At 44.3% G+C, this 24,117-nt stretch overlaps 1 protein-coding gene across 14 annotated transcripts in view; it reads left to right on the top strand.

Moving 5' to 3' along the window:
• The window catches only part of LOC110507082 (histone-lysine N-methyltransferase MECOM), a 187,270-nt gene that overhangs the window by 32,025 nt on the left and 131,128 nt on the right, over positions 1 to 24,117 (top strand). The window lies entirely within an intron of this gene.

Raw genomic sequence — 24,117 nt, 5'->3', positions numbered from 1 at the left:
TGTGTGTGTGAGAAACTGACATATCGGTGACAGTCAGGGTGTGGTGAAGTCTGTAGAAATGGACCCGTCAACCTGTCCGGCCTACTACAGATCTGGGTGATACAGGCTTCCATTGTGTGTGTGTCTGTATGTATATGTGTAAGTGTTGTACTTGAACTGCTCTCTCCAGTAACAGACCTTAACACTGAGCAGATACCATCTTTAGGGTGAGTGTGAGTGATTTAATGCTAACAATTAAGGAAGGCATGTCAACCGGCAGCCTAAACCCCTGCTGTGGCCGGACTGTGAGTGGACCCCCTCTCATATCTCCACCAGACAGAAGGAGAGGGTCACACACATACACACACACAAACACATAAGGAGAGGGGCATCTTGCCCCGGCAAAGCCTCTTATTAACAACTGCTTAACAACTGCTAGATTGACCTATCCTCTATAGCAGAGACCACAGTGACGCCACTCTACTCTAAGCTAACATGGTTACCTCAAGATCACATCGAGTCCAACTGACTTCTAAAATAAGAGCGATCGGTGAGAGGGCAGCACAAAATGGAGTGGAGAGGAGGGAAGAGGAGGGGTGGTGGAGGAGAGAGTTTGGGCCCAGCCTTTTGGAGAAAGAAAGCCATGAAAAAGATTCATTTTACAAGAACCAAGAATCTCACTTCTTACATTGCCAGCTCTGCTCCCATAAAGCCTACAGACATCCATATTAAAAGTTACTCCTGACGTGTTCCCCCTCATCGTCCAGTTACAGGCTGGCTCTACCAACCCTCTGGAAGTGTTTGAAACAAAGTGGATTCTCTACTTCAACCCCATTAACTAGTTAGAATAAACAAAACAATATGTTTTGAATGGATGGTGAGAAACTCCCCCTCGACATCCTCCGGCCCTCTCACACACACACACACACACACACACGCACGCACGCACGCACGCACGCACGCACGCACGCACGCACGCACGCACGCACGCACACACGCGCGCGCGCACACACACACACACACACACACACACACACACACACACACACACACACACACACACGGACACGCTCATATGGACCCACACACACACACATACACACACACACACTCACACACACACACACACACACGGACACGCTCATATGGACCCACACACACACATACAAGCACACAAACACCAATACAGGTCGACTGGCCGGTGGGTTTCCCATGGCTGCAGCCTGCAGTGTCAGTATGATGGATGGGCAGGGGCGGTGGGGGCTGTCCTCGGCCCTCTCCTCGCCCCTCTGCTCTGGGTATTCCCTGGGACTGACAGGCACATTGTGGCGCCCGTGCAGCACTGTCCCGCCCACTGGCACTGTCCCGCCCACTGGCACTGTCCCGCCCACTAGCACTGTCCCGCCCACTACCACTGTCCCGCCCACTGGCACTATCCCGCCCACTGGCACTGCGACAGAGACCCCAGAATATGCCCCCTTCACCAGCTGCACACTCACACACTTAGAAATACTCATACTCTCACACACTTAGAAATACTCATACTCTCACACACTTAGAAATACTCATACTCTCACACACTTAGAAATACTCATACTCTTACACACTAAGAAATACTTATACTCTCACACACTTAGAAATACTAATACTCTCACACACTTAGAAATACTCTTACTCTCACACACTTAGAAATACTCATACTCTCACACACTTAGAAATACTCATACTCTCACACACTTAGAAATACTCATACTCTCACACACTTAGAAATACTCATACTCTCACACACTTAGAAATACTCATACTCTCACAGACTTAGAAATACTCATACTCTCACAGACTTAGAAATACTCATACTCTCACACACTTAGACATACTCATACTCTCACACACTTAGAAATACTCATACTCTCACACACTTAGACATACTCATACTCTCACACACTTAGAAATACTCATACTCTCACACACTCACAAATATATTCAGACACACGCATAAAACCATGCAGTCTCCCACATTCAACCTCTATTCTGCTCTCTTGAAACCACCCTGGACTCATGTAATATGGCACGTCTGATATACATTCTTATTCATACACACACTCACACATGCCCTCAGTCAAGCCAAAGAAACATCGTGCCACACACAGGCACGCGGACAGTAGTGCTGGAAGGCTTCTGCTCTGGCACTGGTCCTGGTAGTTTGTGCTGGTGAGCCTGGTCGTTTTTTAAAAGTTGTTAGGTTGGCTGGTATATTGTAGTGCACTATAAAGGAAATAGGGTGCCATTTGGGAGGAAACGTAGGTTAGCGTGCGGAGCTGTAGCCTGTACCTGAACCCCCTGCTGCCCCTCAGTGGGGGAGACATTAGCTTAGTGATGAATAAACACCACTGGGCCTCTGATGCCCACAACAGACACTCTGAGTGCACTCACTCACTCACTCACTCTCACTCACTCACTCACTCACTCACTCTCTCTCACACACACACACACACACACACACACACACACACACACACACACACACACACACACACACACACACACACACACACACCCATAGACTAAGAACGCCTTCAAATAAAACTCTCCCAGCCAGCGTAAAACAATCCAATAACACAGCAAGCACTTATCAAAGTAAAACAATGCCCTAGCTCCTATCGTGTTGTAAAACCAAGACGCCTGCTTTTTATGTATCTGTATTCTTCTAACATCTAACAGTACATTAAATGTGCCTTCTGGTTTGGTGCTCTCTCCTTTTCTACTTGGATTTGTTTTAAGGTCGTGCTGGTAGTATGCGTGTGGTTATGAAGAAACGTTTATGAAACCGCTGCCGAAGCACTTTCCTCTGAGTGATATGACACTGTTTAGGCTGAGCCCAGTGGTTCCCAGGAGCAGCAGTGTTTAGCACTGGGTCAAAGGTCATATGAATAGAAAGAGAGGATACCAGAACAGCCAGACAGCTAGAGTGTGAGGGTGTGACCAACCGTGTGTGTGTGTGTGTGTGTGTGTGTGTGTGTGTGTGTGTGTGTGTGTGTGTGTGTGTGTGTGAGAGAGAGAGAGAGAATGGGAGAGAGAGGAAGAGAGGGAGAGAGAAGGAGAGATGGGGACAGAGAAAACGTTGCAGGGTGTCACCTGCAGTTCAGACGTGCTATTGACAAGGCAATCTAAATTGCGATTCAATATGGTTTTGAAAAAAAAGATGGTCTATTAACACTCAATCTTGCTTGCATGACGTTGGCACCCACTCAATCGCGTGGCCTTATAGGTTAACGTCGTCACTTGTTGTCACGGACAACGTTCTTCACCTATTTCGTAACGTGACAAGTTAGCCAAGCTTTTGTGAGTTTCTAGTGTACTGTGGCTCTACAGTGCGGTCTCTGAAGCCTGAGCCCTACGTACACTGAGCTGTCAGCTCTTATTGTGGTGTCTGGGCCTTCCCCTAATTAGTGTCCTCTGAGTTTTGGGATCAGGAAGTGGTCCTTGCCTGGATTAATCTGTCAGTGTGGCCAGACCATCCTCGCCCCCTCCTCCTTACCCCTCCTCGCCCCCCCCCCCTCCTCTCCACCTCTGCGCCCAAGTGACTGTTTCCTTAGATAAACCCTGACAGAGTCCGAGCCCGGGGCCCCCCATTGGCTAGTTGGGGCCATCGCCACAGAGGATCGCCACAGTGACAGGTGTTGATTGAGCATGAGAGGGAGGAAGTGGAAGAGAATGCTACTTCCTGGCAGACTGTTTTATCAGCCAGGGAGCAGAGAGGTCAGGGGAGGGGGTGGGTGGGGGGGGGGGGGGGGTCGGGGTGGAGTGGAGTGGGTCAGACAGTTATCACACACCACTGGGTCTGTACAGTGTGGGGCGTGGGGTGTGTAGGTGGGGGGTTTCTGGAATAGGGCTGCTGACCCAGGGAACTGTCTCCTGCCTATAAACACTGAGTTGAGTTATAGAGACGTCTGGTGACTATCAAAAGCAAAAAGTGATGTTTTTCCTCTAATTCTCTGTTGTTGCTGGTAGTTGATCTCAGAAGTGGTTCATGGACAGTCTTCACACGTGTCGAGACACTGAGTTCTCTGGACAGGCACAGATCACTGCCCACTCACGGTCTGTTTCAGGCTTTTTCTTCCTCAGCCGTAAGTTAACAATTTATCTTTGGAAGCAAGGTGTTAAAGGTGTTTAAAATCTGTTGGCTCATCACAACAGTGAAAAGAAGAAGGACTGAGAGGCTGCTGACAAGAAGAGAAGAGAAAGGAAGAGAAGGACGAAGGAGAGAGAGGAAGAATGATCAGTGGGGGACTAGCCCTCCACTCCACCTCCCTCCCCTCCTCTCTCCCTCCACAGACCAGCGGGGTCCAATTCCTCCACTTGAGCGCTCAGGGCCGGCAGCGGGCTGATTAGACATACACCCCCAGCCGCGCTGCGCCGGGACTCTGCAGCGGGACGACTTCAGAAGCACCGCCACTCCACACTGGCCCAAATAAAACCTGACTGCTCCTAATGGACAGGTCCTAATCTCCTCTCGGTTATTTGAAGATTTCTCCAGCCCGCTGCTGGCCACGGCAGAAACAAATTCTCAGGCTTTGTTGATTAAACCGTCCGCACTCCACCATTGCTTATCGTCCTGCGACGAGCTGCTCTTTTTAATTAGAAGTAAGACACCGCAAGTATGCAATTAACAGCTGGTAATTATCGAGCGCTTCAGAAGTGCAACACTCCGCTTTCATTTCAATTATATAATGGACAAGTGGCTTTCTGATCTCCACATTAGTGAACCCTTGTAATATTTGTTTTGTGGCAGATTCGGGGGGTTAATGGAGGCCTGTGGTGGCCTTCCTCCCGGTGATTGATGTGTACGCAGAAAGAGGGATATTAAAACAGGAATAGTCTATCAGGAAATGCAAATCACACCTTCATGTTAATGAGCGGGAGAGCGCAGACCTGAGCCGGCCAGCCGTGGCGTTTCATGTGGGAAAAACAAGTGGCCACTCTGCTGCAAACTGATTAGTACATTTGAATTTGAAAGTTGAATTAAGTGCTTCTAATACCAATAGTTTTAGAGACTGACACATAACATTGAACTGTTTGATGCTTAATTTGGTTGGCGTTTGATTGCAAGGCACGCACGGCTACGTTGGCTACACAAGCGTGGAGGCATTGCGTGCTATCCCAAAGGAGGCAGAAGCCATGGGCTTCATTTAAAACCCTTAACTAAGAAGTGATGAAAATGTATTTAATTATCATTGCACTCTTTGAGTATATAAAGCAGAACACTTGTTCAGTTTTAATTAGTATTGATTTCCATCTATGTACATGGCTGTTGTATTGTTGCTTAGTTTAGAGTTTCAATTTTCCCCCACCACACATTCCATTGAAATGAAAATATACAAAATGATGGATTTTGTGGCTGACTGAAAGCATGCAGGAGGTTGAATCAGGGAGATTACTGATGAGTAAAAGCTGAAATGCACTGTCTTCATGGGATACTCTTCATCCGGAGTTGTCAATATATTTTCTAAATAAGTGCAATCTATTGTTGTTGTGCTCATTACTTGCTGTATCCCTCAGGTCAGTACAGTACTTGTAATGTAGGGGTGGCAGGGTAGCCTAGTGGTTAGAGAGTTGGACTAGGAACTGGAAGGTTGCGAGTTCAAACCCCGAGCTGACAAGGTACTAATTTGTCGTTCTGCCCCTGAACAGGCAGTTAACCCACTGTTCCTAGGCCGTCATTGAAAATAAGAATTTGTTCTTAACTGACTTGCCTGGTTAAATAAAGGTAAAAAAAATGTGATTTTGTCCGTATTTAGTGTTTTTTATAGGCCGATATCTCTCCAACTGAGATGTCATTTTTGTAATGTAAAATGAACCCGGCCTCTGCTGATGTGGGGTTCAAACGATTTCCCTACTTCAATGATACTGTAACTCAAGTTGTTCAATTACAAACATTTTGGAACATTTTTGTCTTAGTTCAATTTGAATAAATCAGTGTTCAGTATAAATGAAAAGATGAAATTCATTGAGTGCTGACTATTCATTGTTTCTATATTTCATACAGACTGTTTGTCAAATGTTTTGTCCTTAAGGAACAGTGTAAGAGATGTAGCTGGAAATCCTTGGAAATAGATGTTACAAGGTTGTCAATTTTAATATCGGTCTCAGTCTCTCGTGGAGGCAACATCATTTTACGCCGACTTTTTCGGTTATTTCATCCTTATACCTTCAACAAATCATTTTCAAATTAGCATCATGTTGTTGCTAATTTAAAGGTCCTTTTGGTGTTCCAATTGAATGGCAGTTGATTTGACACGTGATCGTGTAATATCGTCTTGAGAAATCTCTTCTAAAGCTTTTACATAATGGGATTTCAGCACAAAATGTGTGACCCGGGCCTGTCAGTATTAAAACCATTAAAACGTGGAAAGCAATAATCAGTACATAAATATCATGTGATGTCATTTCTGGTTTCTGTAAGGGGAAAGCAGATTAAAATAAGTTATATATGCAAATCCTCACCTGCTCACTACAAACAAACACCTAGCACCTTTACACATTCTGAATGTGTGCTGTTTACCGCCTCACACTGTTCTAAAAATAGCAGATAAAAATAGGCCTCAGATCATTCAAGCTCTTAGGAATTTTGCATTGGAAGAATATTGCCAGTTTATTGTGAAATAAACACCAAGTATTTAAATTCAAACCAGGTCGTTACGGAGGTTTCTTAAACAAAATGTCAGTCGTTAAAGAGGCCCATGTGGCTCTGCTTAAAGTCCCTGTTTGCTATAACTAGGCCCTAGAAGCAATGCTTTCTGGGAGCTCCATGCAAACCGCCCACGTGAGGCACAAAAGAGGAGCGAACCCATCTTCCCCCAGGTGTGGAGCAGAAGCCCCATCATGGGTTGGAACAGGGGTATGTGTGTGTGTGTGTCTCCCGATCTAATCTAAATCGCTGTTACTGTCATGTTTCCCTCACTCTCTCACTGTCTCTCCGTGTTTTCTCCTCAATCTCGCTGTCATTTGGCAGCTGTCACTCTCCATGTGTGTCAAACACTCTTCCCCATGGCCACGACCAAGACCACACACGCACACACACACACACGCACACACACACGCACACACACGCGCACACACACGCACACACGCACACACGCGCACACGCACACACACACACACACACACACACACACACACACACACACACACACACACACACACACACACACACACACACACACACACTACCTTGCTGCTCAGTTCTATAGGAGACAGCTCCTCCAGTAGTAGAGCCATAAAGAACCTATATGACTGGTTTCTCAGACCCAGATTTAACCTTGTCCTAGACTAAAAAGCATCACGAGCATGCTTTTTAATCCAAGACATTTAATCCTTAGAGTGGACCTGTACATCTGTCATAGTTACAGTTGAGGTTTTTAGAAGTTTTAACTAAGGCCTTGACTTGGTCAGGCCACATGCTCAGGAAAAACTCTTGCCCCCAGTGATAATACTACACAGTCTTCCAGCAGATTGACTCAGAGCTTCAGTATCACACTGAAGGGAACTTCCTTCATAATGCTGTTGTCGGAAGGAAGCGCTACACCAACTCTACACGACGCTGTTAGCTCGCTAGCTGGTTAAACACAAAGACAAAACAATCAGGGAGAGAGGCCACAGTCCTTCTGTATTGTCCAGTTAAATCACATCTAAATACAGGGAAATTGGCGTCCCATAACAAATAACATAAAAATGTTCACCGCACCACTGAGGGATATTGTGTTCCTTAAAGTACAAGGCGAACGGTTCGGCTTCCAACAATCACAAAACAAACATCCTCTCCAAGAGCTCTCGCTGCTCGGCCCCATTTCACATGTCTGGGAGGGCTTTGGAAAGCCTCTGTAGTTATACATGTTATTGTATGTAACAAGTCTGTAACAAGGTTATAGTTAAGAGTTGGCCAGCTGGTATGCCAGTGTTGCAGGCTAGCAGGCCTACGGAGTGGAATGCAACAGTCAGACAAAAACCATCTAAATCCAACGAGACCAAATGGAAGATGTCAGATCTAGGTCCTAGGTGGTCAGTTTTTCCCCATTTAAATATGACATATTTAATGCTTTCCTACAGTTTAGTTTTATTTCTTTTTTCCCTCATAGACCCTTTTCTCGTTTTGATTTAGTGACTTAGAAAAGCCTAACAGTCCTGCGGAACACACTGCACCTAACACTTCAGTGTAGACATTCTTCACGATACACGCATGATTGGGGGAGAAAATGGATGCTAGTGAAGGATTGAGGGCAAGGGAACAGAGAATGAAGAAAGGGACAGAGGCTAAGAGAAAGAGAGGATAGGACAGAGAATGAAGAAAGGGACAGAGGCTAAGAGAAAGAGAGGATAGGACAGAGAATGAAGAAAGGGACAGAGGCTAAGAGAAAGAGAGGATAGGACAGAGAATGAAGAAAGTGACAGAGGCTAAGAGAAAGAGAGGATAGGACAGAGAATGAAGAAAGAGGGGCCTCCTCTGCATTGGTGCTTTCATTGTGAGGTGTAAACAATGCCTGTTTTGATAACCTCTGACCTCTCTCTACATAGGGCCAATCACGGTGACAAAGGCTCTTTTTGAGCCTGTTTCAAGTGGCTTGGAGGGCGAGAGAAAAGGATTCATTAAATGAAGCTGACTCCAAGAAGACATATTATAAGGCCCTTTTCATTGGTACCGAGGTGCCTCTAGTTTCAGGTGGTTGATGAAACCTTAGTGACTCTAGATGGAGACTTGTCAGTGGTGTGAGATGGGTGGGTACTGAGATAGGAGTGACCCTTGGACAGTTACGGTGGTCTCCAGGTCATTATAGATTATGCAAGGTCATACTTTTGTAATCTATAGCCCAGGAGGTTGGTGGCACCTTAACTGGGAGGACAGTCTCATGGTAATGGATGGAGCGGAATGTGTAGAATTGTAACGCTCGTCGGAAGAAGTGGACCAAGGTGCAGCGTGGTACGTGTTTATGGTTCTTTATTAAATCCAAACACCAAACAAAAGAACGTCACGTTCCGTAGGCTACGCAGGGCTAACAAAAAAAACAACATCCCACAACTTAAGGTGGCAAAACATGCTGCCTAAATATGATTCCCAATCAGAGACAACGATAGACAGCTGTCCCTGATTGAGAACCATACCCGGCCAAAACATAGAAACACAAAATATAGAAATAAAGAACATAGAATGCCCACCCAAATCACACCCTGACCAAACTAAATAGAGACATAAAAAGCCTCTCTAAGGTCAGGGTGTGACAGGAATTGTATCAAATATATCAAACACATGTATTTGATGCCATTCCATTCGCTCCTTTCCAGACATTATTATGCATAGGTGTTAAGTGAATACATATACTAGCAAGTGATCTGACCAGAGGCAATGCACAAAAGATAAAGCAGTCATAGATATGAGAGATGTGAGATGAAATTAAGAAGCTGTGGTCAATGTATGCAAGATATATAAACACATAGATCCTGTGAACGCAGCTCACTTTCCAGCACACTTTCCAACTCACACTCTCAAACACCTAGATCCCCTGAACGCAGCTCACTCTCCAGATCCCAATTACCTGAATTCTGATCACCTGTTCACATACCTGTATGTCATTATCACACACTATTTAGTTCAGTTCTTTGCACCCCATCACTGTGAGGTATTGTTTGTTTTGTGACACACTTCTTTCGGAGTGCTGAGTTTCCCGTGAGTTACTACTCACATGTATGAACGTTTTTGCCTTCCTCACTGACGTTGCCTTTTGCCTATTCACTGCCTGTACTTTAGCCTGTCGTAGTTTGTGTTATCTCCCTATTGCCTGATCTCCAGTACTATGTTACTAGCCTTTTCCCTGCCTGTACTGTTGCCTTTTTGGACCCCCTGTGTATGACCTTCTGCCTGCCCCTGGACCCAGCTACCTGCCTCCTCCTGTGGTCCTTTACAATAAACGCCCAGCGCTTGAAACCAGCTCTTTGTCTCCCATCGTGTTCATTACAGTATGTCTGTGAATCAGTATTTGATTTTTGTGTGTGATGTGTATATAAGTGAATGTGTGTGTGTCTCTGTAAATGTGTGTGTCTCTGTGAATGTGTGTGTGTGTGTGTCTCTGTGATGTGATTGTGTCGGTGTCTTTGTGACATTTGTTTATGTGACTGTTGGTGTGTCTGTGTATCTGTGATGTGTTTTTGGGATGTGTGTGTATCTGTGATGTGCCTGAGTTTGTCAGATGCCTCAGTCTGGAGCTGTTGGCTATTTGTCATGGCTGGGATTCATTATGTGTGTGTCCCTGTCCCCTTGCAGCCGGTGTGATCACTGCTGACCCCCGTGACAGGCACAGCGACTTCATTATGTTACCAAGGCAGCCCTGTCACCAGCGCCACTCTCTAACTGTCTGTGTGACACCCCTGGGTTGGACTCCAATCTCTCATCTGGGTGTCCACCTGCCTCTGCCTCGTGTTTGTGTGTGTGTGTGTCAGGGTTTCCGTTAGGAAAATGTGGCACCGGACTGTTGACTGGCAACATATGCATTGGGTGCCTTAACTTGATTAGAAATCACATTTTGATTATGGTAACTCACGTTAACAGAACACGCAAGTCGAGGATACACTGATGTGCGGTCCTTCTTAACAAATTCTGATGTGCACTTTGAAGATGTTATGAGTGAATGTCCACATGGACAGTCGTGGGAAAGTAGTGAGTCTGATGCAGCAGATCAGAACGTTTAGCTGAAAACGTTGACAAGCTATTCCTTTTTTCACATAAGCACGACATTGTGCAGAAGGCAGTAGGCTACAAGCAAATGTTAGTTCCATAATGCAATTAGCGGGAAAACACCGTTTTCTAAAGGCACTGCACATTGCGTGTGACAGTGATGAAAACATTGGTTGGAGATGTAGGAAGAGAGGAGATCTAATAGGCTACTTTGAAGCAAGGTAAGACGCCTCATAATGTATTAAAACATTTGTAGTGTGTGTGTGTGTGTGTGTGTGTGTGTGTGTGTGTGTGTGTGTGTGTGTGTGTGTGTGTGTGTGTGTGTGTGTGTGTGTGTGTGTGTGTGTGTGTGTGTGTGTGTGTTTTCAGCCTTTTATGTAGTGACATAATTTGTTTACATTTCAATCTAGGCACAGGCTTTTGCTAAAAAATCACATTACCGCAGTATATTAGAAACATTTTATTAAATTGTATACCAATTCCCCCTACAGAAATCCATTCATCCCCCATGGTAGTGTCGCTGTAATCACTAATTATTCAATTATGTCCGATTAGAGGATGGGTGTTGCCAATGTCTCCGCCCAGACTATTCAGCCCCTGCGCCCTGTCGGGGGGAGACCCCGAGGGCCCTTGTGAGCCTGTGATTAGTGATGTGTCTGCAGAGAGGTGACAGAATCCCTCTTAAAATATTTTGTCTTCATTTTACGGCTACCGAGATGCAATTACGGAGCAGCGGTTCATTACCGCGTGGCGCTTCTTCATGTTTTATGCATGCTTTTCATTTACCTCTTTATTAATGAGCCAGCTAGGCTGGCCACCTTCACACTGCAGCCTGCAGGCTGCACTATGAACACTGATGTGGGTTTGTGGTGGGTGTGTTGGGTGTGTGCGTGTGTGTGGAGAGAGAGGGAGGGGGGGGGGGGGTTCTGTGTGTGTGCACAATAGATGGTAGTTGGTCAGTCTCCCCCACCCTGCCTTGCCCTGCCTGGTTTCCAGGTGGATCTGGGTTTGGCAGAGGTAGACGGGATAGGAGAGGGCCAGTAGAGGTGACTAACTGCACCTCCCTCTGCAGAACAAACTCCATCTGCATCCAGCATTGAGACAGATGAGTCCAATTTGGCTCCTTAACTTTTCTGCAGTGTGATGGATGTGTGGTGGCTGTGCGCGGTGAGTAAGAGAGAGGGGGGTGAGGGGGACTCACGCGGCACTCCGCAGCTCTCAGCTCTGGCCCGGCCAGGGAGGGATACCCGGCCATCGGCAGGTTATTGATGACCTCACAGTGCCACGCCACGCTGGCCAAACCCAAGCTAATAGGCTAACTGGACACGGTTCTGACTGATTTTCCTCTCACACTGGATAACAGCGGGACCATCTGCACGACTGATGAGTCTTTGATAAGAGCGATTCTCCGCGGGCCTAGATAAATATTTTATCAAGCATAATGGAAATTGTCAAATCAATCTAATTGTGTAATACATTATGAAGACATCAAAATGAAACAAAGCACATATGCTATCATTTCATTTTTACGACAGGCAGGCGGCCAGGCACCCGTGGGGCTTCTGGGGGACCTCGGGGCTGGCAGCGCCCACTCTGGATATACGTCTCCCCTGTGCTGCCCATGAGCCGCCTCACAGACATTTCATCAACGGATCCATTTTTCAAATGTGGACAACTGTGAGGCATAATTACATTAGGGCCTGATGGCATTTAGCCACAATATTGAGAGAGAGAGAGAGAGAGAGAGAGTGTGAAAAAGTGTTTGTGCGTGTGTTACAGCAGTATGGAAGTGATGAATACACATTCAATCAATTAATGTATCGTTTTCTCTTTTAATAAGTATGAATAGTATATTTCCACGGAGTTAGTTATTGGAGGTGAGATGAACTGGTTAAATCAGGAATCAGTTTGAAATACAGCTATGTTGGTTAGTCGTGGAAGATGTTGTGTGAGACAGTGTATTATTTGCGAATGGTATTGATCATTTGTGTGCATGTGTGTGCAAAAACAGTATTTGGAGGCACTTTCTCTTTATGTCTCAATGAGGAGGGGTAAGGTATTGCTGGGCGGCTGTCTGGTGCAGTAGAGGGATGGGGACAGAGGAGAGGAATGGGGGGGAACACTCAGAGTAAACAAATGAAACGCTTGTGGTGTTTGACATGGAGGGGGAAGACAGAGGCTCATGATGGGATTAATGACCTTTGTCAACACACACTCACTCCATGTCACTGCAGAGGAGGAAAGAGCCTAATCAATATCACCAAACACACACACACACACACACACACACACACACATACACAGCACCTTTCTCAAACAAAAAAACACACAAATACAATACACACTTTCACACAAACAGCCTCTTTGTCAAAAGTCAGCTCTTGTTCACGTGCAGGAATGTCAGCCTAATGAAAAATAGATGTATTATATTATGTTTATATTATATTTATTATATTTATATTTATCAAGCGTCTTTCTCACCCATTCTCACCCTCTCCCACTCTCTTTCCCACCATCTTGTCCTTTCACCTCTACCCCCCCCCCCCCCTCCTCTTCTCTCTCATTCCACTCGTCCTGCGGGGCCCCTCGGGGCCCGGGGTCAGTAGCTGATGCGCTGGCCTTTTAAGCTCGGCCTGATGTATGGCCTGTGGAAACAATGTGAAACCTTGGTTATTATTCTGTTTGCTTTTGGCTCTGACAGGCTTGAGTTAGCGTCCGACTGGGATCCTATCTCATTAGGCCAAATGCTGGAGTAAAACAATCATAAAAATCAGCAACCAGCATCCACTTAGGAGCGCCTGTCACGCAGGTTGAAGATAAACTCTGCAAATTGGAGTCAGGGAGAGAGAGGGAGAGGGAGAGATGGAGAGAGAGTGAGGCCCATATGCTCCCTGCTTTTAGGGACTCTTAATGATATGAGGTGGTTGAGTTTATATGGAGGTGCCTCTGCCTCTCCATTGATAATATTGATTGTGGTTACAGAACCCTCAACCTTGGCTTCACGGTGTGTGTGTGTGTGTGTGTGTGTGTGTGTGTGTGTGTGTGTGGTGTGCTTTGATTTGGAAACCTTCTGTTTATGCATTAGTATGGATTGTGTATGGTTTTGTGTGTGTTGTGTGTAAGTGTGTGTTTATGGTAGGGGAGGAAACTTACAACAGTGGCTCTGAGGTGTGATCTATATGCATGTCAACCCTCTCCCTCTCTTTCCTTCTCACTCTCCCTCTCTCGCTCTCACACACACACACACACACACACACACACTCTCTCTCTCCCCTACTCTTGTTCTTCCCCTCCCCACCTCGTCGTAACATACATCTTTATCAAGCGCCTGTTGTCAGACAACATTAGATAATTAATAGGTCATTTGTCAGCCCTGTGAGAAACATGTTAAAATCCCCCCGCGCTACCGGGATAAATCCAGTTGTCTGCTCAGAAGCCTTTGTTGTGTCAGGCTGCCATCGGCGGCACACATTTACCATAGAAAGGGCCTCATTATTAATCACAACTAATGCTAATTAATTAGGTGTGTGTGTGTGTGTGTGTGTTCACAAAGGGACAGGGCCTAACTTTCAGTTGTTGTACGGTGTTAATTGGTGGACTTAGCGCAGGGACTTTAATTGAGTGTTTTCCATTGGGAGAGTGGAGGAGTAGTTGACTAACAGGCGGCAGGAGAAAAAACACGACAATGTACTCATTAATTAACACGCTCTAAGTGCACTGCTCTGGTAAGGGTTGCGCTGTGTGTGTGTACGTGTATGTATGTATACACTGAGTGTACAAAACATTAAGGACACCTTCCAAAAGTAGAGTTGCCCCCCCCCCCTCCCTCATTAGAGTATGGACTCTACAAGGTGTCAAAAGCATTCCACAGGGATGCTGGCCCATGTTGACTCCAATGCTTCCCACAGTTGTGTCAAGTTGGCTGGATGTCCTTTGGGTGGTGCACCATTCTTGATACACACAGGAAGCTGTTGAACATGAAAAAACCCAGCAGGGTTGTAGTTCTTGACACAAACCGCTGCGCTTCGCATCTACTACCATACCCTGTTCAAAGGCACTTAAATCTTTTGTCTTGCCCAATTCACCCTCTGAATGGCACACACACACAATCCATGTCTCAATTGTCTCAAGGCTTAAAAATCATTCTTTTAACCTGTCTCCTCCCCTTCATCTATACAGATTTAAGCGGATTTAACAAGTGACATCAATAAGGGATCATAACTTTCACATGGATTCACCTGTCCTGGAAAGAGCAGGCGTCCTTAATGTTTTGTACAAGCAGTGTGCGTACTTGTGTGTGTGTGTGTGTATATTTTAGCTTATTAAATACAGTATGTGCATGTGTCTAAAGCTTGAAATTGTCATTTAAAGGGTTTAAAATGTAGTGCTACTTTATTCAAACATCTATTCATGTTTTTTTGTGAACATGTTTGTTGTTCATGTGCACATACACTACATATTGTGGGACATACTATAGAAAGTATATGTTGTGGGTTGTTTGGCTTGCCTTCAGTGTACTTGACTTGATGTGTGTCCTTGGTTTAGTGACATCTCCTTTCCCCTGCTCTTTCTCTGCTGAGCTGCTGAGGGTTTGGCTGCTGTTGAAGCTCCTGTTCGGGCCCCTGGAGGCCCCTCCATCGCTCAGCCTCCCAGTAAGCCCAGTATGCCCAGAGGACCTCCAGGATTCCCACAGGACACAGGCTCACAGCTCTCTCACAACGCACTCACAACGTTCTTACAACGCTTTCATCTCAAAACCCCAGATAGGAAATATTCATAAGTACGCTGTAATTACTAGTATTTAAGGAAATATAAATAAACTATTCTTTACCTGTCAGTTTCAATTCAAAACCCCATTTAGCGGACTCCCATTCAGAACCTGTTGAGATGGTTGTCTACGCTCTTTCTCTCTTTCTCATTCTCTCTCTCTCTCTCTCTCTCTCTCTCTCTCTCTCTCTCTCTCTCTCTCTCTCTCTCTCACACACTCCCTCTCTTTCCCCCTCTCTCCCTCTCCTGATTGGGTTCCTTCTGTATAACAGTATGTATTGGCCAGCTTTGGTTATATGATGCTATATGATGCTATAGTGTGTCTGTGTTTTTAAACAGGATGATGTACAGTGGCAAGAAAAGGTATGTGAACCCTTTGGAATTACCTGGATTTCTGCATAAATTGGTCATCAAATTTGATCTGATCTTTATCTAAGACACAATAAAAGACAAACATAGCGTGCTTAAACTAATAACACACAAATTATTGTGTTTTTGTTGTCTATATTGAATACATAATTTAAACATTCACAGTGTAGGTGTCACGCCCTGACCTTAGTGAGCTTTGTATGTCTCTATTTTGGTTTGGTCAGGGTGCGATTTGGGGTGGGCATTCTATGTTCCTTTTTCTATGTTTTGTATTTCTTTGTTTGGCCGGGTATGGTTCTCAATCAGGGACAGCTGACCATCGTTGTCTCTGATTGGGAACCATACTTAGGTAGCTTTTTCCCACCTATGTTTTGTGGGTAGTTGTTTTCTGTGTAGTGTTCTGCACCTGACAGGACTGTTTCGGTTTTGTTTATTCACTTTGTTATTTTGTTCTTGTGTTCAGTTTAATAAAAGTAATGTACACTGCGCTTTGGTCCAATTCTTCCTCATCAGATGACGATGACCGTTACAGTAGGTTGGAAAAATTATGTGAACCCCTAGGCTAATGACTTCTCCAAAAGCTAATTGGAGTCAGGAGTCAGCTAATCTGGAGTCCAATCAATGAGACGAAATTGGAGATGTTGGTTAGAGCTGCCTTGCCCTATAAAAAACACTCACAAAATTTGAGTTTGCTATTCACAAGAAGCATTGCCTGATGTGAACCATGCCTTGAACAAAAGAGATCTCAGAAGACCTAAGATTAAGAATTGTTGACTTGCATAAAGCTGGGAAGGCTTACAAAAGTATCTCTAAAAGCCTTTATGTTCATCAGTCAAATTGTCTATAAATGGAGAAAGTTCAGCACTGTTGCTACTCTCCCTAGGAGTGGCCGTCCTACAAAGATGACTGCAAGAGCATGGCACAGAATGCTCAATGAGGTTAAGAAGAATCCTAGAGTGTCAGTTAAAGACTTGCTAACATCTCTGTTGACGAGTCTTCGATATGTAAAACATTATACAAGAATGGTGTTCATGGGAGGACACCACGGAAGAAACAACTGCTGTCCAACAAAAACATTGCTGCACGTCTGAAGTTCGCAAAAGTGCACCTGGATGTTCCACAGCGCTGCTGGTAAAATATTCTGTGGACAGATGACACTACAGTTGAGTTGTTTGGAAGGAACACACAACACTATGTGTGGAGAAAAACATCAAACATCAAAATCAAGTATGGTGGAGGGAGCATCATGGTTTGGGGCGGCTTTGCTGGATTAGGGTCTGGACAGCTTGCTACCATTGACAGAAAAATGAATCCCCAAGTTTATCAAAACATTTTGTAAGAGAATGTTAGGCTATCTGTCCGCCAATTGAAGCTCAACAGAAGTTGGGTGATGCAATAGGGCAACGACCCAAAACACAGAAGTAAATCAACAACAGAATGGCTTCAACAGAAGAAAATACACCTCTGGAGTGGCCCGGTCGGAGTCCTGACCTCAACCAAATTGAGATGCTATGGCATGACCTCGAGAGATAAGTTCACACCAGACATCCCTAGAATATTGCTGAACTGAAACAGTTTTGTAAAGAGGAATGGTCCAAAATTCCTCCTGACCGCTGTCCAAAACATTTGGTTGAGGTTATTGCTGCCAAAGGAGGGTCAACCATTTATTAAATCCAAGGGTTCACATACTTTTTCCACCCTGCACTGTGAATGTTTACACGGTGTGTTCAATAAAGACATCAAAACCTATAGTTATTTGTGTGTTATTAGTTTAAGCAGACTGTCTTTGTCTATTGTTGTGACCTAGATGATCAGATGAAATGTTATGACCAATTTATGCAGAAATTTCCATCCCTTACAGCAGTGTCAGGGGAAGACATTATAACTATGACATTAAAGGGATGTTGCTGGGATGTTTCTCAGAGAAACATCTCAGTCAGGAGGTGTCCCTGCCAAGTCAGCGGTGGGGCTGAGAGGTCAGAGGTCAGCTGCAATGTCGGTGATGACCTAGATGTCTGTGGTGGGTTCATGTTAGGAGGCCCATACTGCCCAGGAGGCGCAGGAGGCCATTTTGCATCCAGCTTCAATAATGGCTTAAAAGGATACTGTGAGATTTTATGATTTATGTCATTTTGTATTCTTACCCAGAGTCAGATGAACTCATGGATACCATTTGTATGTCTCTGCGTGCAGTTCGGAGGTTGTTGAAGTTAGCATAGCTTAGCGCAATTGCTGGAAATCTCCTGATAGAGTAGCCGGCTCCTTTCAAAAGGAAGCAAATAGGCATTCTAACTACTCCAAATCTCTCTACATCTCTATGCAACAATAGGACAGGGAATGAGGAAGTGGATTGAATCTTGTTTCTTATAATTATCAGTAAAATGAACACATTTATAAAATATAAATGACTATGTATAGCTAAGTGCAAATTAAAGTGTAGATCTTAGAGATAATGTATTGGTATCCCAAGGTCATGCAGTGAGCAGAACACCGGAATAATTATCCCTGTGAGTCATTGTAATGTTTGTTAGTGTCATTTAGTCTCAGAAGGGAGGGGTTGCCAACTGGCAATCTAACACGAAAGTATAATGAAATTCTTAAAGAATATTCAGAAATGTTATTCTTCAAAAACATAAAATACCATTAAATATCGTCATACTGTCAAAAAATGTAAAATGAAATGTTGGCCATATCGCTCAGTCCCAGTCTTCATGTAAGATCTGTGGTATGCGTGTTCCCTTCGCCTGTCTGTCAAAAACGGTGGACTAATTAACCTTGCAGACAAGCTGAGTTCCGCCCATAAGGCGAGGAGTTCATTTCCATATGTCATGAGGAAAGACCCCTGTCAATCATGCATATAGCCATCTGTGATTGGCCTGATAGATAAGGGATTTGCCATGCCACTATGAACTGACTCTGGCTAGCTGAACAATCTACTGGATTGAGACTCAGTTGAATATCAGAGTTTGTTAAGAGTGTATGTGTTTCCTATTCTGAAAGATTTCTTGTGAAATATGTCAATGGAGGGATGAATTTACATTTCTTATACGTCTGTCTTTCTGCTTCTTTTAATATTAATTTTGTGTTTTTTTTTACACTGTAAATCCCAAGAAATAGGAAACATTCAGAGACAGAGGGAGAGAGAGAGGAAGAGATAGAGGGATACAATAGGCCATGTGTGTAGGAGTGTGTTTTTTTGAGTCTGTGTGTGACTATGTCCACAGGTAGCTTATTTCTCTGTAAACATGTGTTTCTCTTTGTCCCGCTGGTGCGTCCCCTGGCGTGCCTAGGCAGTGGCTGGGTCACGCCTCCATTAGGGCTTTTGTCACGGTGATTAATAGCACTTTCTATCATCTATAATTCACTCCCTGATGACGGTGGGGCTTGCGCTGGCACTGCTCCGGGTAATGGCGTGATGTATGAGTCCGCCCAACACCTAGTGGCATAGGTGAAAATCATTCCGCCCATGAAGATACCGTCCTGGGTACAAATGTTTTCCCTCCTAATAAGAAGGAATGAATTTGGTGTCGAGAGTGAGCGGCAGAACACTGGAAGTGTGTGCCTACTGTGTGTGTGTGTGTGTGTGTGTGTGTGTGTGTGTGTGTGTGTGTGTGTGTGTGTGTGTGTGTGTGTGTGTGTGTGTGTGTGTGTGTGTGTGTGTGTGTGTGTAGAATTATGGCATGCTTTGCTTTGTGTTCCACTCATTCTGAGTTTAAGATCATTATTTTCATTGGTGCTAAAATGCCTCGTGTATTATGGATCAGCCTCAAATACAGACATTTTCTTTTAGTGTTCATGTCACTTCCTCTTTTAGCATAAGATATGAGAGTACAGACCATGAAGGGACAGCGTTGGCTGTTGAGAGTTGGGTTTTGTGTAGTAAAATCATAATTTGTGATCTATGCTAATTATGTAATGATGTTGATGAACGTCGTGTACAGGATGTTGCCTCTAGCTGGAGTTCCCCTTTCTACCCAGAATTCCTTTGGTGTGCCTCTTTTTGAAGGGCGTCAGCTCGCGGATGATGAGGTAATCGCCAAGATTGAACAAATAAACAAAAGTATATGGTCATCAGTCAGTACACCCCCCCACCCCGCCCACACCACCGGCCCCACCAACACACACACGGATGCATGCACGCACACACACACACACGGATGCACGCAGGCAGGCCAGACAGACAGAGCTTGCACGCACGCATACTATGACCACTGATCTGTGGTCATTGTTCTTCAAAATGTTACACTATAGGATCTGAGCAGAACTGCAGTCTCACACTTATGTCTCATTTGAAGATAAAACCACCATTTTTAAAACATTCAACACATCATATTTAGCTTTTTGGAAACATTTACATTTCTGAAATGTATGTTTATGGATCAAAATTCTCCCGCTTGAATCGACCAAACTTGGGGAATTTCTGGTCTAAATCAAATATAAACTATGAGACCAGTTGGATGGATACAGTTACTTTTAAAAGCCCTCGGTTTCAGCCATATGGCAAACGTAATCTCCAGGGTTATAACCACGTTACACAGTCCTGCACAGAAAATCATTACACATGCTGGTATAGCCACATTGGGTTTCAGGGCCTGCCTGGCACAACAGACGTTTAAAAGCTTTGCTCTTTAAACATGCTGGCCCACACAGTATGTGTCAAACACAATGGCAATAAAGACGTGGTGACGGACAATTGCACTGGAGAGAAAATACGAGAAAACCTCTCTCAAACATGACTTGTGCACTCACATGCATATTCGTGCAGACTTATTAACGCAGAAATATAAGAAATGCCACAAGAAATGACTGGAAGTTTGAGTCCGTTTTTTCAAGCAAGCAATATTTTTAATCACTCAGCTGTTTAAAATATGCCATTACACACTGAATCATGATACCATATAGGATGTGGTATTTCAGAGGAATAAAGATACGTTTGAGAAGATGTGCACAATATAAAGAATGAAATGCACAACAAATACAACAATCTGGACTTCTCTCTCTTCTCGTCTGTCATTTCTCTCCTCGTTCTATTCTTGTCCCGGTTCAACATTGCACTATTACGCGATGATAAACTCTACAGTATGCATTGGCTAGGCATTAAGAAACAGGATGCATATATAAAATGAGAAGAGATTCACACTTCAGAAATGGCTTCCATGGTGATCTCATGGTACCCATTTAAATCATAATGCCCGAAACGCCGGTGTTTGGAAGGATATATTAGCATTCGTCTCGGGCTGGCAAACCGTGCCAATATATCCTCCAAACACCAGCTTTGAGGGCATTATCACGTTTATACAACGGGTTACCGTCTTATTCAAAGAAATAATGAACATATTTTCATTAAAAACATTTTTATAAAGTTATTCATACCATTTCATCCTTCCACAAGATATAGTCCTGCCACAAATATAGGGTTACTACCCAAGCCGGTCATTGGTTCTATCGGTTCGGTTGCCAGAGACGCGACCCAGTCATTAAGTCTCTTTGTTCTGTATCTATGTGTAACGGATGTGAAACGGCTAGCTAGTTAGCGGTGGTGCGCGCTAAATAGCGTTTCAATCGGTGACGTCACTTGCTCTGAGACCTTGAAGTAGTGGTTCCCCTTGCAGAGGGGAAGGGCCGCAGCTTTTGTGGAGCGATGGGTAACGATGCTTCGTGGGTGACTGTTGTTGATGTGTGCAAGGTAAAGCTGGAAAGACGGCAAACTAGCTGCACTTCGTTTCATTTGACCCGTTTTCTATTGACATTTGGATGGACCAACCCTTCCTTCCATGACCTGACCCTTCACCAATATAGTCCACTGTCAGTCTGCAAAGGTTAGAGATAAGCACTGAGGACTTAGGGTCAGACACGTTCCCTCTGCCCCTCACCTCCTCGGGTAAGTGCACAGAGGAGTTGTCAGAGTCCAGAATCAGAACATCTCTCTCCAGACCTCTACGACGGTACCACAGGACTCTGGAGTTTTGTAGTGCTGGAGCACAGACTAGACTGACTGTGTCCCTCTGAAAACGGCCCATTTACAGGAACCAGGTCAGCTCAAACTCACGGTGATGCACTGCTACGTCCCTGTCTGCTGGGTTGACAGAGAGGGCTGGATTAGGGAGTAATTCCCTGTTAGGCTGTCAGTCATCATGTCCATCCTCTGACTCTTTTTCCCTCGGGCCATGTCACTTAGTGGAGTTTCCCAGAGTGCATCTTGTCAGTTCGATATACAGGGGAGAGTCCCTGTGTCATCTTACTTGATGACTTGATACTCAGGCTCAACCATTAGAAAAATGTAGCTGTAACATCAATCTCCTATTGAAATGACACAAGTGAAATATCCTTCATCTGTTAAGATGTTAGAGAAGTAAAATGAAGACCTGTTGTCCAAGACCTGCATTCTGGCCTTCAGATCATCAGGCAGAATCTCTAAAGACAAGTCAGTATCCAATACTAAGCTTGTTAGCACTCCCTAGGTGCCTTCCCCTTCCCCCTGGGAACAAATGAAACAGAATAACACAAACAATTTCAATAACCAAAACACTGCTTCCTATTGACACACAGACATAACCAATCAGCTCTCTCACTCAACCAATACAGGACACACTAATCATCTCCCCTGAGAACAACCAACACAGTATATCACCCTCAGCCTCCTCTCTCAGCAATGATCTTTCTTCAATCTCTCTTTTGAACAACAGAACACTGGCTTTTATATAGTTTCAGAAGGCATTGGTAATCGGATACAGCTGTATCCTGACGAGGTGGCGGGGTCAGCTCCAATTAGCCATGGAGTCGACCAATCAGCTGCTTGGGGGATTTCAGGAAGCCATTTCCTGAAATACACACTCACAAAAACACAAACTACAACACAGAAACTGGGGAACGTAACATGGCTACTCCGTCTGTACACCGTTATAATCCTTTTTACTCTTGATTTCTGTTCTACCTCCAGAGGGCACTTCAATGATCTTCATCTGATTCGTCTTACTACAAACTGTCAGTCGAAACCTGACCTGGTCTGTGAGCTGCCCACCATTCAGCCTTGTTGTTGCCACTGTCGGATTCTCTTAGGGAGTATAGAACATATGATGATGTCACGTCAAACCCAATTCTTATTGCGTTCATCAGTAAAATGTCCCCCTCTCTTGTTGACTTGTAAAAAACGGGTCTCTTGAAACAAAATGTCTTAAAATGAACAGCAATATTCACTTGTTCAAATACAGTTGAAGTCGGAAGTTTACAACCACCTTATCCAAATACATTCAAACTCAGTTTTTCACAATTCCTGACATTTAATCTTAGTAAAAATTCCCTGTTTTAGGTCAGTTAGGATCACCACTTTATTTTAAGAATGTGAAATGTCATAATAGTAGAGAGAATGATTTATTTCCGCTTTTATTATTATGGCCAAACAGTTCTATTTTTGTTTCATCAGACCAGAGGACATTTCTCCAAAAAGTACGATCTTTGTCCCCCTGTGCAGTTGCAAACCATAATGTGGCTTTTTTTATGGCGGTTTTGGAGCAGTGGCTTTTTCCTTGCTGAGCGGCCTTTCAGGTTATGTTGATATAAGACTTGTTTTACTGTGGATATAGATACTTTTGTACCAGTTTCCTCCAGCATCTTCACAAGGTCCTTTGCTGTAGTTCTGGGATTGATTTGCACTTTTTACGCCAAAGTACGTTAATCTCTAAGAGACTGAACGCGTCTCCTTCCTGAGCGGTATGACGGCTGCGTGGTCCCATGGTGTTTATACTTGCATACTGTTGTTTGTACAGATGAACGTGGTACCTTCAGGCGTTTGGATATTGCTCCCAAAGATGAAAATTTTTTTCTGAGATCTTGGCTGATTTCTTTTGATTTTCCCATGATGTCAAGCAAAGAGGCACTGAGTTTGAAGGTAGGCCTTGAAATGAATCCACAGGTACACCTCCAATTGACTCAAAAAATGTCAATTAGCCTATCAGAAGCTTCTAAAGCATGACATAATTTTCTGGAATTTTCCAAGCTGTTTAAAGGCACAGTCAACTTAGTCTATGTAAACGTCTGATCCACTGGAATTGTGACACAGTGAATTATAAGTGAAATAATCTGTCTGTAAGCAATTGTTGGAAAAATGACTTGTCATGCACAAAGTAGAGGTCCTAACCGACTTGCCAAATAGTTTGTTAGAAATTTGTGGAGTGGTTGAAAAACAAGTTTTAATGACTCCAACCTAAGTGTATGTAAACTTCCGACTTCAACTGTACGTATTCTGTCTCAGTAGTGAGGGGAGCAGTGACCAGTGGGAG

The sequence above is a fragment of the Oncorhynchus mykiss genome, chromosome 27 (genome assembly GCF_013265735.2).
Source record: "Oncorhynchus mykiss isolate Arlee chromosome 27, USDA_OmykA_1.1, whole genome shotgun sequence".
Taxonomy (NCBI): domain Eukaryota; kingdom Metazoa; phylum Chordata; class Actinopteri; order Salmoniformes; family Salmonidae; genus Oncorhynchus; species Oncorhynchus mykiss.
The sequence above is the reverse complement of the archived record's forward strand: the minus strand, read 5'-3'. Positions and strand labels throughout refer to the sequence as shown.